General features: G+C 35.8%; 1 protein-coding gene and 1 long non-coding RNA gene across 2 annotated transcripts in view; one reads left to right on the top strand and one right to left on the bottom strand.

Moving 5' to 3' along the window:
- Window positions 1-17,167, bottom strand: part of si:ch73-217n20.1 (C4b-binding protein alpha chain) — a 93,991-nt gene that overhangs the window by 25,647 nt on the left and 51,177 nt on the right. The gene's annotated exons all lie outside the window — the stretch shown is intronic.
- LOC127154289 (uncharacterized) lies at window positions 11,204-11,949 on the top strand. Its single transcript, XR_007825468.1, has 3 exons — window positions 11,204-11,295; window positions 11,629-11,717; window positions 11,923-11,949. It is a non-coding gene; the product is annotated as an uncharacterized LOC127154289 (long non-coding RNA).

Here is a 17,167-nt window from a genome sequence, read left to right as displayed (position 1 = left end):
CTGTTGTCTATTCCATTTGCACAACAGCATGTGAAATTGATTGTCAATCAGTGTTGCTTCCTAAGTGGGCAGTTTGATTTCACAGAAGTGTGATTGACTTGGAGTTACATTGTGTTGTTTAAGTGTTCCCTTTATTTTTTTGAGCAGTGTATTTAGGAGTTGTCATAAAATGCCAGTGCTTGATCTTCTTCCTTGCCACACCTCGGGTGAAGACTTTCTCGCTGTTATTTTGAATTTATTGCTTATGAGTTATTGTTATATTAAATCGAAACCATTTCAAATGGTGATTCGCTTAAACCTCTCTTAAAACATGACTCAGAGTGATTTATTAATTATAACCTATTATCTGAACCTGGAGCAGGCAGATCCAGTCAGGACTAGGGATGGGTACCGAAACCCGGTACTTAATCGGTCCCGGTGCCTAATTATAAAAGACCGAAGTATCGATAAGCTCTGACGTTAACGGTTCTGCTGTCGGTACTAGAGAAATTTTAAAAATAAATTTCCTATTTATTATTGCTAAATAAACATTACAGGCCCGTAGCCAGGGGGGGTTCGGGTGGTTCGAACGACCCACCCCATCCAGCCCAAGGTCAACAATTTATGTACGTTTTTCTTTTTAAATCAACAAGTGTTCTTTTAAATAACGAATTTTTAAAGCCATAAAAAGTACTAAATACTTTAATTAGTATAAGAAAAGTCTAAATTATAATTTCAAGAGGTCTTAAATTTGGAAAGACAAAAATCGCGTTATGGATAGTCGTTTGAATCGCGCGTTATCCGCTACAGATCACAGTTCAAACAGCAGCGGAGCGCCAGTTTACTAGAGCAGAAGCGTTTACTCGCGAGCACTAAACAGCGCTGTGAGATCCAGAGTGAAGCGCTTGAATTCGGTGAAGAACACAATGACATGGCGATTTAACCAGATGAAACAGCGCTGACAAACAGGAGAAACACTGTGCGCAACGATAGTCAGAATCATTTAATATGGATTATTTTTACTGTAACACTGACTGCACTGGTATTGCGGCAGAATTGTTGGACATATCGATCTGTGTTATATTATTATGTATACATGTATTAAATCTATTAAAGGAGTAATGGAATATAATTACAGTATTTTGTGATTAATAGCGTTTGTGCATTTATACTAAGACCACTGTTCTTCATACAAATACCTAGAAGCCATGTAGTTCATTTTTATATCATGGTGTTGAGGTGAATAATTATTTTTAATGATTTCATCATATAAAAATAAGCTTGTTACAATTTTTACAGATGTTACTGTTTTTGATAATGAACATCATCTGAGCTGTAAATCAGGATATCAGACATCTTGCTTATTCCATATTAATAATTCTATTTCTGCAGGTCTTTAAAAAAAGTAACAAAAAGCCTTAAATTTGATTTTAAAAAAACGCTGCATAAAATTCCTTTTTTGATATTTGTATTTTGAAAAGGAGAAAAGACTGCATAGGGCTCAGAGGTTGAAAGGGGCCCAGAATGGAGGCTCAGAAAACTCAGTGGAAGGGTGTAGCGGGGTCAAGGAAGAACACAGTATATTCTGACCAGGGGCAGGAGCTAGAACCGATTTTTCGGACTGTCATCAACCTTTTTGTTTGTTCAATTTGCACAATGAACATGGGTTGGATCTCTTAATTTTGAGTTCTTAAAGTACACCAAATGAATGAATTTCACTTTAAAATGTATAAAATTTTCTCCTGGGGGGGCATGCCCCCAGACCCCCCCTACAGGGACACACATCCACCCACCATCTATATATGCATGAGTATAAAGAATGTGTTCATTTATTGCATTAAAATGTCGTTCATTTAATTAACTAACTTATTGCTTTAGGTATTTGTGTATATTTACTGAACAAGGCGATATCTTGGTAAACAGTTTGACAACATTGTAGTAAATATTTTAGGTGAATACAAAAATCATGCTTACTAAGATACTAGCAGACATGATAATACAGCACAAATTGGTGAATGAGTAGTCAACAAAATGAAGTATTTTAACCTCATAGTTAAATACAAAATGGGTGGGAACTGAAAAGGTCCACTTTTTGGAAAAAAAGAACCCCCCCTTCCGCTAGGCTGGCTACGGGCCTGCATTACCTAGCATATTTTACCTGACCAGCCTTTTGTAATTTGCGATAATATTCGTTATTCGCCTGCACTGCAGTTATTTGCAATCTCACGCACGAAATGTAGTCCGCAGTACACAGAGCTCGCGCACACACAACACGAGAGAGCTCGCGCTTATGGAGTGACGATGGCGGAGAGAGCCAAACGATCCAAAGCAGTGGTTCTATACAAAGGGTAGTGTACAGCCGATTTTTATAGAAATTCGAAAAAGATAAACGGCCGAAAATATCTGCCGCGCAGTCCGGCAGTATTCACACCACTCAATGTGTGACGCTCCGCTTAATATTCCGCTTTATGAATGTGCGTTCCGTTGAGTTGCGCACGCCCCATATGAATGCTCCACTCGTGTACCGCTTATGCTCAACGGAAATACAAAGACCGTTCAAATAACGCGCCGACAGAAAATTTCTATGTATACTTGTTCCTGTTTGCAATAGCATCGCATACTGTGCTGTAACATGCTGTAGTACTGCTGTACTGGACAACGCTGGTAAAATGACGCTACCCTCTGGTGACGGCATGCTCTGCTCACATGCTCTGATAATAATAGCTTTGTAGGACTATACATTATTTTGATAATTAGTCAAAAAAAAAAATGTTATATCTGATTCTGTTTCATAGAACTGAATACATTTTTTTTTAATTTAGTATATTTTTTATTCAGTAATATTATTGAGTTAAACTAAAAAGTCTAACAAAACGACTATATTAATTAATAAAATAATAAATAATTATTACAAAGCAGTTTCAGCCAAGAATTTTCATTTCGGTACATCCCTAGATTTTTATGTAAAAATAAACATTTTCAGGGTGATACAAGACCCCACTGTGAAATTAGCTTGCTTATTATACGGCTACTTGACACATTTGTAAATAATTTAACACAAAATATGAATTTCATCATATTTTATTACCTCAAGACAACTCGCAGTACCCGCTGCAGCTGTCTGTTATCAGTTGTAGCGGTTTTTGTCGCAAAATAACAGACCACTAGATGGTGCAATTGATATCAGAAATGAGAATTGCCATTAGCCGAGTAAAATTATGAATGAATGACGCATAGACATAGTTCTGCTCTAAGCATGGACAAGTTTTTGAAAGACAACAAGTGCCAGGTAAATGTAAAGTAGATGATGAATCTACTTAAAAGATCGCAACTACAACAAAGAGAAGAAAATATGAGAAAATCTGTTTAAAAAACAATGAATGCTGTTATAGTACAAAAAATAGTACATAGTAAAGCTGCATGCTTTACTTTTAATGTTTCTACTCTAAAAGTGACTAGTTTCTTGTTTAGTTTTTTTCAGTAAGTTGTCACACACTGAATTTTAATTATTACGTTTCAAATAAATCCTTCTGAAGTTGTGTTTATGTTTGTGTGTAAATGCGGGGGTGGGGCTTGAATTTTTTTATTCTGCAAAAGGGGGGCCCGGCAGACAAATTTGGGAACCACTGCTTTAAATCATTGTATATTCATTTACAAGAAAATTGTGTTTATTTATTTGTTTTACAATCATTGGTTTTGTTTGTGTAATAGATATTTGCTCAAACATTGGTGTTTGCTAAGCTATAGATAATTATTTTACATTTAAAAAATAAAGTGTTATTTCTGTTCTCAATTTGTTTCATTTTTTTAATGAAAAAGCACAAGAAAAAGTACCGATAAGAGTACCGTTAAAGTACCGAATCGATAAGTGGTATCGATAGAAGTAGTAATACCGTTAAAACCTTAACGATACCCATCCCTACTTACTATGATGGTGAGAATATTGTTTAGGTGGTTTAGTACCGGGGTGGAATATTCACTGGAAACACAACATGGCCCCTAAACGTGTGGGGGCTTGAATGGTAAAGAAGGAAATTCACGGATAATAGACAAAGCGAGAAGTAGGAAAGTCCCCACATGCCCACAGCCACAGGACCAGTTCGGAGCAACTGTTTGTGTGTATAAGCAGGCAGGCTTGTAAAGACCTGTTAGAAAAGAGACAACAAAAACTCAACGACCCCGAAGAGAGGGTGAGTTTTTTTATTAAGAGAGACACAACTAGGCTCGCAGACCCTAAAAGAGAAAGTGTGGGCAGTTGTAAAACAAAACCAGTTTTGAGAGAATAGTAAAGACAGAATCATGATGGGACAAATGGCGACTGTAGATCTCATTCCAACGGACACTGCAGGGAAGTTGGAATGGGTAAGCCCTCCGCAATGTAGATGCGGGTCTCATCAGATTCCGTGGGGAGAAATCAGGATGATTGCTTCCATAGTGAATCTTAGAGTAAGGGAAGGAGCAGAGGTTCCAATCTTTATTTACTCCAGCAAGGGAGGCAGGCATGGATTCCCAAGAGTTAGAATTTTTGACGAAGCAGGTGGAGAAATATAAAGCATCCCAAAAAGAGATTGGGCCACTATTGCGAAAGTCAGAAATTATGAAACAGGGTCTGAGGGGGGCTCAGTGATTCATAGCTTTGTACCTCGCAGAGAGGAATAGGAATATGCTTCGATGCCAAATGCGCCAATTCCTGATAACCCCGAAAGCTTTAATGTGGAGTTTCCAATAGAAGAAGAAGAACCTCTTAGAATTTATTTTGGAAGAGGGAAAAATCTGATTATTCTAAAAGAAAGGCATTTAGAATATTAGGAAGAAGCCTGCGTTTTAGTCAATGCAGCTAACAAGTCACTTAATCATGAGGGTGGAGTGGCTGCAGCTCTTAGAAAAAGAGCAGGACGAAAATTTCAGGAAGAGTCATACAGATTAGTAGATCGTAAAAAGACTCCTATTAGAACAGGAGATACAATACTGCAAAAGAAAGCAGGACCGAATGGAAAACCTGTAGTCCATGCAATAGGGCATGAAAAGGGAAGAAATAGCAATATACAGGAAGAATTGACAGCTATTTTAACATTAGATAATTTGATCGATAAAATATGTGTGTCAGCAAGAGATAACAAATATTGTACCGTGGCTATGCCAATAATATCCAGAGGGAATTTTGGATTTAATGAAGTTAATATGGGAGCAGCCCTAGTAACATTGTTATTGAGAAAGACTGACCGTACAGACTGGCCAAAAACTTGGATAGTTTGCCACCCAGATGCCTCAGTGTTAAATAAGATAACAGAAAGAGTAAATGAGGAAAAGCAGGCTGGAGAAGGCGGATCAAATCAGGGAGCAGTTCCAGGGCAGGAAAGGACTGAACCTAGAACAAAAATTTTTGAAGAAGAATCCAATCCCGAGTGGCCAGAATTAAAGCGTGTGAAAACGTCACGAGGAAGGAAAAAATCAGATAGAGAACCCCTTCCCCAGATTAAAGCATGGTAAGAGTTATGATACATTCAGGTTAGGAAAGGGAACATACCGACCTACGCATGCTAAGAGTAGAAAATAACTTGTATAACTATAACGGTATAACTTGTGGTCAAGTGTGGAGTTTGCTTAACGGAGGGGATGCTACCAGCTATCCTCGCTGACACTTCATTAACCCAATGAGCAAAGCGTGTGATTTTAGCACAGAAAGACCTGACAAATAAGGCACCGTTACAGAGAATAATTCAAAACGGTGCAGGCAGTAAAGTGTATGAGGAATATTATTCAGATACTGGAGCCGAAAGTGATAGTTCATCTAGCGAGTCAGGTGATGAAGAACAAGAAGAGGAAGATGACGAGCCGGTGGTGGTTGAGAGGAGGCCCATGAGGGCCTTGACTCCGGTTAGACCACCACCAGCACCTCAAAGATTGCAATTTAGAGAAGAAACTCTTGAGCCGGTGTCGCAAATAAGGTGCTAGATAACCATGTGCTGATTAGCATCTTTGATCTAGGTTCAAAATTATCTAAAATTGTCACTACCTAAAGCTTTGATGAAGTTTCGGTAGTGACATCTTTGTTTTCCAGGATGTTATCCCTTTACCAAATGTTTCAGTCGTGACTGTTGCAGTACTATTTTATGGGGTAACGCCCTAGAAAACAAAGATGTCACTACCGAAACTTCACCAAATGTTTCGGTCGTGACTGTTTCGGTACTGTTTTATGGGATAACGTCCTAAAAAATAAAGATGTCCACCGAAACTTTACCAAATGTTGTGGTCGTGATTGTTTTAGTAGTGAATATTTTATGGGATAAAGCCCTAGAAAACAAAGTTGTCACTACCGAAATTTCACCAAATAAAGATTAGCTCACCTCACCTCTTATCTGACAAGTTTTCGGGTTTGAGTCGTTCATCCATCACGTAACAGCCCCATAAGATGAACCAACGACTCGAAAAACCCGAAGACTCAAAACAGGTGAACTAATTCCAGTACAGAACCTAATAGGATGTTGCACATGCGCGACTGAACAAATCATGCATTCCAGAACCTGTGCTACACAAGCTTTTGTGCTTAAAAAGTATACAAATTTTTATTTTTTGAAAAAAATGACAGATCGTTTCACTAAATAAGAGCCTTTTTCCTTGACTGGGATCGTTTAGAGCCCTTTGAAGCTGCATTTAAACTACATTTTGGAAGTTCAAAATTGGGGGCACAATTGGAGTCCATTATATGAAGAAAAATCCTGAAATGTTTTCCTCAAAAACCATAATTTCTTTATGACTGAAGACAGAAAGACATGAACATCTTGGATGACAAGGGGGTGAGTAAATTATTTGTAAATTGTTGTTCTGGAAGTGGACTTACCAGCCATTAGAAACCTACATACATAGTCATCGGTAAGTCACAGGACATAATTTAGAGTGTTTGTGTGTGAGTGTGTATGTGACACACCAGCGCTCTTGTCCAGAAAGTAGGCGAGGAGGCAGCGCATGACGGCCTGGTGGCAGATGACCAGCACGTTGCCTTGTCTCTCCAGCTCCATGATTACGGGCTCCAGCCGCTGCACTAGATCCTGATAGGACTACGGCAAGAGAAGAGGGACAAAACACACTGCTCAATATGAATATTTTTGTTTGTAGGAATTAATACTTTTATTTAGAACGGTTTTAATAAACTGATCAAAAATGACAGTAAAGACATTTATAATGTTACAAAAGATTCTATAATAAATGCTGTTCTATTGAACTTTCCATTCATTAAGGAATCCTGAAGAATAAAATGTGTCACAGTTTCCACAAAAAAAAAATTAAGCAGCACAACTGTTTAACATTAAAAGTAATCATAAATGTTTCTTAAGCAGATCATAATATTAGAATGATTTCTGAAGGATCATGTGACACTGAAGACTGGAGTAATGATTCTTAAAATTCAGCTTTGATCACAGAAATAAATTACATTTTAAAATGTATTACAATAGAAAACTGCTATTATGGATTGTAATAATATTTCAAAATTTTACAGTTTTTACTGTATTTTTGATCAAATAAATGCAGCCTCTGTGAGCATAATAGACTTCTTAGAACATAATAGAATTAGTCAATCAGTCTAAATTTGAATCATTACAAAAAAAAAAAATCAACTGAAAAGGTCATGAAAAAGTCATGAATGGCACGTCAGGTGTCATAATGGTACGCACCGCTGCTCATGGGTATCTGTAATGGTATTTTTCCTGGTCTCTGAGAGAATATTCATCTGGATATGTTTCTTTAATCTTTTCATATGTCATTTCCTCACAGATGCCCTGATACAAACCATAAAAACACATTAAAAATATTAATGCACCAACAGCACAAATGTTTCTTTGTCATCTATTCAGATGTTTTACAGTAATGTGATTTGTTTTGGGGTGTTTTTCTGATATAAAAGCTCACCCCAAAACCATAACTTGCTGATAATTTACTCATTTTTAGCAAACCATCTAAGATGTAAATGAGTTTGTTTCTTCATCAGATTTAGAGAAATGTAGCATTACATCACTTGTGGCATCTTTTGTGCAGTTTTGTTGCTGGGGCTGGAACTATCCCTTTAACACTTTTTGGCTTTTTTAGTATTGTGAATGTACCGTGTATTATGAAATACAGTAAGTACTGTGTGCCATATCGAAAACTTACATGTTACAGCCACTGATACGTTAATAAGAATTCTTCTTCTATTACCAGGAACACATCACTGCAGATTGATGATGCTCAATTTGGTCACCCACAACTATAATGCCAAAAGTCATGTCCTGGATGAATACCTCGAAAACCTGTGTGCTTTAATAAAAACAAAGGGAAGCTTTAAACTATGCCTTATAATATTAATTCACAAACTCCAATAAATATGTGCACTAAATAAATACATTTACTTACAACTTTGTCCAAACTGTACAATGTGATAGTCATCCCTTGTCTGCATAGCACTGATGGATACAACTGCAAAAGGACTTGCTGAGGTCCAACCACAAGATCGTTGAATTCTTTGCTGATCTTCGGTCATTCCAGAATATGACAAACATGAAAAATACAGAAACATGTTAAAACAACACTAAAAATAAAAATAAATAAATCTTGACAGAGAAAGCCAAATGTCATTGCAAGTTTACGTTTCAATTACCAAAACCCATTTTACAATACAGAAAAGGCTTTTAAACTACATAACACAGGAAATTATTGTTGTTATTCAAAAACCTATAGTTTTATAATGTATGTGTCCGGTGAGGCACTTCAATGACCGAGAGAAGAGTTTGTACGGGTTTGTGTCAGAAATATCAAATATACGCGCTTCAAACGAACTCTGAGGGAGCTGCTCATTTGTTTCTCTTATAACATGCATTAAAATGACACTTCGAATATTGTTTTTCTCCCCTTAATTTTAATCGCTCATAAGTTCATTTTTTAAAATTCCCGCCGTTCTGAATCCACACAGTTGTTTGTTCCTCTCCTTCTCGCGCTCTGTTTGAACGGTTCTCTCTCTAATGCAGCACTGGCCTCAAATAATACATACCAAACTGTATATTTATCATTCTCCATATAAGTTCAGCTCTGTACCGCAGCAGAGAATATAGTATTTATATCGAAAATACTGTGGAACCGTGTGTATTTTGAAGCTTAGAGTGCCGCGAAACTAGTACATATAACCAACTAGAAAATACGACGCTTTAAACCATGTACTCTTCTTAGACAACATACATAAATGTACATATATTAAACGAATAAATACAAATATTTACTTACCAAATTTGTTGACTGATAACTTTTTCCAACTCTGTGAAAAATGTCCAGTGGTAATCCTGTGGTACTGCAACAGTACAACATAAATTTACCACACAACAACTGAGCATAGCTAAATATGACAGGATTACCACAGCACTTTCTGCTGTACAGTATCACAAGAATTTACCATTAAATGCCATATGTGGTTTTTCTGTTGTTCTTTTGTGGTAATAACAACACAAGCTAAATATGACAGGATTACCATAGCACTTTTCTGCTGTACAGTATCACAAGAATTTACCATTAAATGGCATATGTTGTTTTTCTGTTGTTTTTTTTTTTTTTTTTGTATGGTAATACAAAAGTACTGCAACAGAGATAATTATGATAGGATTACTACAGCACTTTTTGTTGTACACTATCACAGGAATATCCTGTAGTACTTTACCTTCTTGGGCTCATTTATAAAATGCTTATAACATGTGTACACCTCTCTTCCAGCTGTGAAATCTGTAAATTGCAAGTGATTATGAAAATGTATGCAGCTAAATGGTTTCAGATTACCACCTTAAAACGACATAATATCATTAAAATATAGCAGTCAACGTCAAAATCATTTACTTTAGAACAGCAAGCGGCAAGAATGCTGCACTCAATAATCAAAAGTGCATACATCTGTTTTCATGTTAAAGACCATTTTTATAAATATTAATGTTGCTGTGGACTTTAGTGTACACAAATTGTAAGATCAAATGTGTGCATGTACACACTTTATATATATTTTCAGAGAGAAAAACACGGCGGATATTGCATTTTGCGTAAGATTAAAAACGGCCTTTTCAATACCGACCAGATACAATACTGATTTTGGCAGAAACTCAATTTTGTAAAAAAAAAAAAAAATAATAAAAAAAAAAAAAAAAAAAAAAAAAAAAACGGTCGTTTATCGCATTTTGGAAGCAAAGTCTTCATATATTACTCGATGGCATTTCAAAGCAGCAGGTGGCGGTAACGAGCTTCACGCGCTGGTTTACCAAACATGCGCCAAATCTAACGCCATTGGAGAAGCCCCCGCGTGGTGAAGGCGCCGGCGGGAACCGACTCTTCTTGAGGAAAACGCTGACTGAATTTGCAGCAGGTTGGATCTGTGCTCTTAACGTTTGGACGACAATCATTAGTAGTCTCAAAGTAAGTGTTTAATATATATTTTAAATGTGTTTTAAGAAGGCTTTTGAAAAAAAATGTGGCCGTTTCTAGTCGTTTTATGGAGTAATTGTAAGACTTGCCATGGTATACTGTAAACACGGTTATATTCAGTGCAAGGATGAATACTGCTATGAAATTGTATGCCGTTTAAAGGGGAAATATGAATTAAACTTACATGGTAGTACATCTATTAATGTGCTGACGAATAAAATTAAATACCATATAGTTGCCCAAAGGTCGTGTTTGTGTATGAGAGTGCAAATATGAGCGACGAGTGAACGGTCTTTACTTGAAAGAGCCATGAGGCGAAGCTGCTAGAAAAGGAACGTTTTATATAACGTTATTCAAATAACGTTAAACAACGTCAATTTTAGTTTGGTCCAGTTAATGTATAATATCTTTTTGTCTCGTGTTTACCAGAACAGCAGCATATAACTTAGCAGCAGCTTCTCTTTTATTTACACTGTCATTTAGAAGGCGGGAGTTCTGTTACTAGAGCCTTAGAGTTTTACTGTACTGTACATCCACAGTAACAGGAGTTACACGTACAAGAGACACATCCATTTGTAAATTGGTCTGTTTTGATGCTTGATACTGCAAATAGGTATTTCTTAGTTTAATTCATGTATTATTCTATATACAACAGGCTGGTTTGTAGTGCAGATATAGTTTTACCTTAGATTGCCTGTAGTAGCTATTGAAGCAGAAGTCCATGTTGTAAAATTAGGAGATATATATATATATATAAATTTGTGGCAGGTCTACCTAGTAATGAACTCTACTGTAAGTATAAGGAATTCAGATTGAATGTTTTTGATGGAGGATTAAACTTTGACATTTTCTTTTCTTTCAGGTTAGGTGCCAGCATGATTTGGCAGTGTAAGTTGTGTCACATGATCCTTCAGAAATCATTCTAATATACTTATTTTTTTTTTTAATAATGTTAATAAAGTTTCAGCTTTGCTCCACAGCAGTAAATTACATTTTAAAATGTATTTTACAAACAGTTTAAACAGTTATTTTAAGACTCTTTGACACTATTAGTGTTTTACTGTATTTTCGAGCACATAAATGCAGCCTTGGTGAGCTAAGGAGTCTTCTTTGTGAACATTTACAAATTGTAATGTTTACAAATTAGACAAGTATGTCATTATGTGAGTAATGTTTTAAATAATGTTTACTTTCTTACAAAGACCAGTTGTTTTGTTTCAGAAGACCTCACTACATCGCCAAGCACGAGTGGACCAGCAAGGGTGTTAGTGACCAAGGGATCATGGGTCTTTAGTGTTCTACTAAAGAAAGTAAGTTTCTAACTTTTATTTAAGGAACTAGGCTTTTTTAGGCTTTGAGTTTAATGTAAGTTTAATGTTAAGTTTAATGTACAATGATCATGTACAGTTTTGCTCATAAGTTTACATACCTCTTGCAGAATACCCAAAATGTTATTTTTTTATTTAGTACCGACCTGAATATTTTACAAAACAGATGTTTATTTAAACTCCACAGGACCAAATAATGACTGAATTTATAAAAATGACTCCATTCAAAACTCCATTTGAATAATCAAACAAGAAAAATGTACACATTCAAAACATTCCAGTTCAAAAGTTTACACCCCCCTGGCTCCTAATGCATTGTGTTGCCTACTTAGCTATTACAAAAGGTGAAAACATTTACTGATACTTATGTATGACTCCCTCAGTTCTCATTGTTAAACAGATGGATCTCAAAATCATAGTCACATTTGGAAAGTGTTCAAATATGTAGAAGATGCTGAAAAAACAATGTGCAGGAGCTGGAGGATTTTTCTGAAGAACAGCAATCAGATGAACTGCTCAGGACAAACAAGGAACTTAAGATAAAAAAGATAAAAACAGTCGTGAATCATTCAGGAAATGACAGTGCTGAGATTCAAGGGTATGTAAACTTTTGAACATGGTCATTTAAATTAGATATTATTTTGTCTTGTGGAGTATATAAACATCTGTAGTGTTCAATGGTTTATTCCTAATCCTTGCTTTCTGACCTAAACAAATTTAACATGGCTGTACTAAAAGGATTAGTTCACTTCCAGAATCACAGTTTACTGATAATTTATTCACCCCTATGTCATCCAGAATGTTCATGTCTTTCTTTCTTCAGTCAAAAAGAAATGAATGTTTTTGAGAAAAACATTCCAGGATTTTTCTCCATACAGTGGATTTCAAGGGTAGTCAGCGGACTGAAGATTAAAAATGCAGTTTAAATGCAGCTTTAAGACCCAGATGAGTCCTCTGCAATCTGACTTTGCTGCAACATGGAACCATTGCATTATTGAGACACTATTGTCCTATTTAATACTGTAAAGTTGCTTTGACACAACCTGTTGTGTAATTAACACACTGTTTAAATAAACATGATATTAGACTTGATATTGGTTATTAATTTCTGTTTGTATCTCTCTCTTATTTATTCAGGAGGTGTCTGATGAACCAGATCTTGGAGATGTTCAGGGGATCGTTTGCTAGATCTAGATCCAAACTACAACACAGCTGACATCAGGGATTCTCATCTTTTGAATGAGTGACACTTGTTTGCACAATTACTGTCTGCTCTAACTTTTTGGCCTTATCACTAACAGCAGTTACTGAATGTAAACCCGTAAAAAGAAATAATTTTGTAAAATGTTTGCATTTGTCATTTTACTGTTGCTGCTGTCTTGTTCTTTTCAGTTTAAAGCCAGATATCCTTGTACACATTGCCTTTACAGGTTTTCCTTGATATAACACATTTACTTGACTCTTGTTAGTGATGAGGTTGGGCAATTTAGGGCAAAAAAGGCTTTTGTTTTAAAAGGTTTAAAAGACTTATTTCATTTATCGAAATGTACCAAAGTACATCTGCATTTGATGTTTGTTAATGAAATGCTTTTGCATTTTGAGGTTGTAAAAGTTTTGTGGTGTTGTGGAAAATGTTTAAACTCTACAGTGTGTAGAAATTAATTTTCCACAATTAACAATATATTGTTGTATTTTAAATATTCATTTTCACTGTGTTAAATGGAAGCGGTTAAGAAAATTCTGTTCAATAAAAGTCATTAAGTTTTTTGAGTTACTTGTACTCAATGTTTTTAAGGCTTATCGGGGTTTACAGTTTACCCTCACTTAAAAGGTTAAAGGAATACCACAGAATACTCCAAAAATATAACAATTAAGGGCCACAGGTTTATTACAGGATAGTTCTAGTATTACTGCAGAAGTATGACTATAGTAATGCAAGAATATTACAGCAATATTACATACTGTACAACACAGAATCCTGTGGTAAATACTACAGAAATGTGAAAGTAATACCACACGTTACCACAAGAATATTACAGGAATATTACATACTGTACAACAAAATTCTGTGGTAAAATGTCCCAAAAAACAACACAATTACCACACAAATCGTATGTGGTTCTTTTGATGTATTATCATATGGAATACCACAGGACATTTTTGTAAGGGGAAGCTCACCATGATGGCTGACAAACACCTTCTTTCTGCAACGGTCTTCACCAGATCTCGCGATATGTGACGTTAAGAATGTGATTTCCTTACTAAATTGATTCAACACATTCTTTTTAAGTTGAGGGGGCAAATAACGTTTTGTCAACTTATGAATTAGTTGAGACAGTAAAATTTATAATATTAAGTTGAATGAGGAAATTCAGTAGCTGCAAGTTGTGTCAACTTAAAAAAAATAATTGAAACAACTAAATGGTGAAATTTTTTACAGTGTAGATGTCAGTTAACGTTATTCTTTTTAGCGTGGCTTTGGCTTAAAAGCACAAGTGAATAAGCTTACATAATTGTGCAGCAATGTACAGATCAGCTTTAATCTGCTGTTAAAAATGAACCATCCATTCATCATATCATCATCCATCGATCGGGTGCGGTTATCTAAATCAGAGAAAAATATAGGTGCGTGGCAGCCGGATAATTTATTTGAAGCTATGTATATATTATATATATATATATATATATATATATACATGCATGTATGTGTGTGTGTTACAAATTCTGTGCATATTATACGTACGTATCAACTTCATTGCTCTTATTAAATAACGGGAAAAAATGACAAATGACAAATAAAAGTAGTCAAAATGTATAATTCACCTTACAATAAGCAAAAAAAATTTTGAAATAATGTCTTCAGAATAATTCAAACGTGACAATGGGCTTATAATTTAACAAATAGTTGTATTCTGGTTCAGATGAAGACAGGAATCATGTGTTTGTGGTGGGTTTTTTTTTTTTTTTTTTGGATGATTAAATTTAATATAATACTTCTTTACTTCTTTTTTGGTTGCCAAAAGCAAAAATGCTACAAAATGCGTCATCATTTGTAAGAAAGTAAACAGCCACTACATTTGTAATCAGCACCTCAAAATTAATAAAAAGCACTGGATTTCATTCAGCAACTGTGATGCAGGGTGGTGTTACAGTATATCAATGATTTTGAAATTAGACTGCTTTAATACGGCCAAATTCTGCCCATCTATCCCTGAAATATACCTCTTTTCCTCTACTGGAGAGCTCCGAATCTCCTCCCGACTCCGAAAGTCTCCTCCTTACCCGACTAAAGTCTTTCTTAGGAAATATAAGCCTGACATTGAAGTGAACTGCAGTTATTGTCATTCTTCTGAAGAAGACTTCATTCATTTATTTTGACAAGGTACCCACTATGGGGTTAGAATCGTTGCATAATTCCAAATAAATACATTATGATCCACAAATAAATGTAAAGCGATTGACAAAAACAAAGCATATTCACAAAATAAATAGAATGAGATCCACAAATAAATCTTAGAGTTCCACAAACATGAATTATATTCACAAGTAAAAAAAATTAGAATTGCAAATAAAAAACATACTCACAAATATTTTTTTTATTTTACAAATACAACTTTGCCCGGCATTTATATGTGAATCGCGTACTGTGCATTTGTAGATCGCTGTGCGTATTTGTGGATTGCTTTCTGTGCATTTGTGGATCGCAGCGCATATTTGTGGATTGCTCTCTGTGCATTTGTAAATCGCTGCGCGTATTTGTGGATTTTGAAACATTTCAAGCGTCAAGACGCACACTGATCCACAAATGCATGGACTCCACCCACCTTCTACTTAAGCCAATCAGATACCGGCCACGTGGGGCTGACCAATCGTTGCATGTTCTCGCTCCAACCAATCATGTTTTGCCTTACAATCAGTGCGGGACCAGCCGTAATCCAGGACAATTAACCAGTCTCTTCAAAATGGACGACTAGGACAGTGGTGCTCATAACAGCATTATTGTAATAATATCTATAATAAAACGGTCAAAAGCACTGTAAGTCTGTGAACAGTGATTTGCACACGAAAACAACAGTTTGCAAAACAGATTGACTGCGTAGGACCAATATGTATGTGAAAAAACAGACTGTTGCAAATGTCTAAATGACTTCTTGTGTATGTAGGGCACAAAGATGCCAAAATAATCTGATATATACAGCTCCGTCTTTCATTTTTCTGCGCTTACACTTTTGGCAGATTCTCTCACTCACTGAGTTTTGCAAGTGAAGGGGAGGGCGGGTCCAGCACCTTTTTGTAGCCAATCAAATCAGACTCTCGCGGACTCCATTTACTCCTATCTGATTGGTTCAATAAACACATCACACGCCAAAACATTTATCTTCATAGTTCTCGCTGCCGCTCGCTTCCTGTGGAATGGTACTTTCAATATAAACATACATTAAAAATAAAATAAAATAAAAACACGAAATAAGTTGTGTACCAGGCTGTGTGTTCATTCTGAAATTCGAGCTGTGTCGTCATCGTCCTCAACAGGCAATATATGATAGTTTACTGTAATATTGTAATTTTGATCATACCTAATACTAAAACTGTTTTTTAAATGTAGCCTACATAACAGACTTTGAATAAAACATTAAAGTCTCCCAGTCACTGATTTTTACTAAAATGGTGTAATTTACAATCCTCTAAAAATGGTTTAGAAAAAAAAAAAGATAAAAAAAACGTGGCTTTTATATTGTGCCTATATTTTCGTGCTGTCATTATCTTGCTACTTATGTATTAATTGTAACTGCATTACTAGGCAGCGCCTTTTACTCACTGAATTAGCAGTTGAGATTCAAAAATAAAGTCAAAATTAGTAAAAGAAGGTGATTTATGGATGCTGAAGAGCATAGAAGCACTAAATGCCATTAGTCTGAGTCAGCATCTGACGGCTCATCTGACTGTGATCTCATATTTAGATGTTTCTTTATGAAAACAGTGGCATAATACACTGAAATAAAATGTATTCTTTAGCAGGGCCGGTTCTAGACAGGCACATATGGGGGGGCAGTCAGAAATGTGAAGGGGGCATCATGTGTACACATCATGTTCGAGCACTGTTTTTTTCCCTGTGCTTATAGTAACAGTATTTTCCTTGCTGAATTGTGTTGTTAGCTGTGTCCAAAGCCTGGAGAAGTGGATTGCACTTTGTCAGGCCTCTACCTTCAGACCTGTCCAACTTGGGTGTCCCACTTGAAGACTAAGCTCCTGCTGGTATAGCTCTTAAGGTCACTGAGGCACGCAAACCCCCTGACCACAATAAGGTGGCAATCCCTCAGGGGGGAAACTGAAAAATAAAAATTAAATTAAATAGAATAAAATATCCTTAATCCAGATTTTATCAATCAACGACATAACATTTATCTTAGCTGGGTGGTCTAATTCTCAAA

The sequence above is a fragment of the Labeo rohita genome, chromosome 23 (genome assembly GCF_022985175.1).
Source record: "Labeo rohita strain BAU-BD-2019 chromosome 23, IGBB_LRoh.1.0, whole genome shotgun sequence".
Classification (NCBI taxonomy): Eukaryota; Metazoa; Chordata; class Actinopteri; order Cypriniformes; family Cyprinidae; genus Labeo; species Labeo rohita.
The sequence above is the reverse complement of the archived record's forward strand: the minus strand, read 5'-3'. Positions and strand labels throughout refer to the sequence as shown.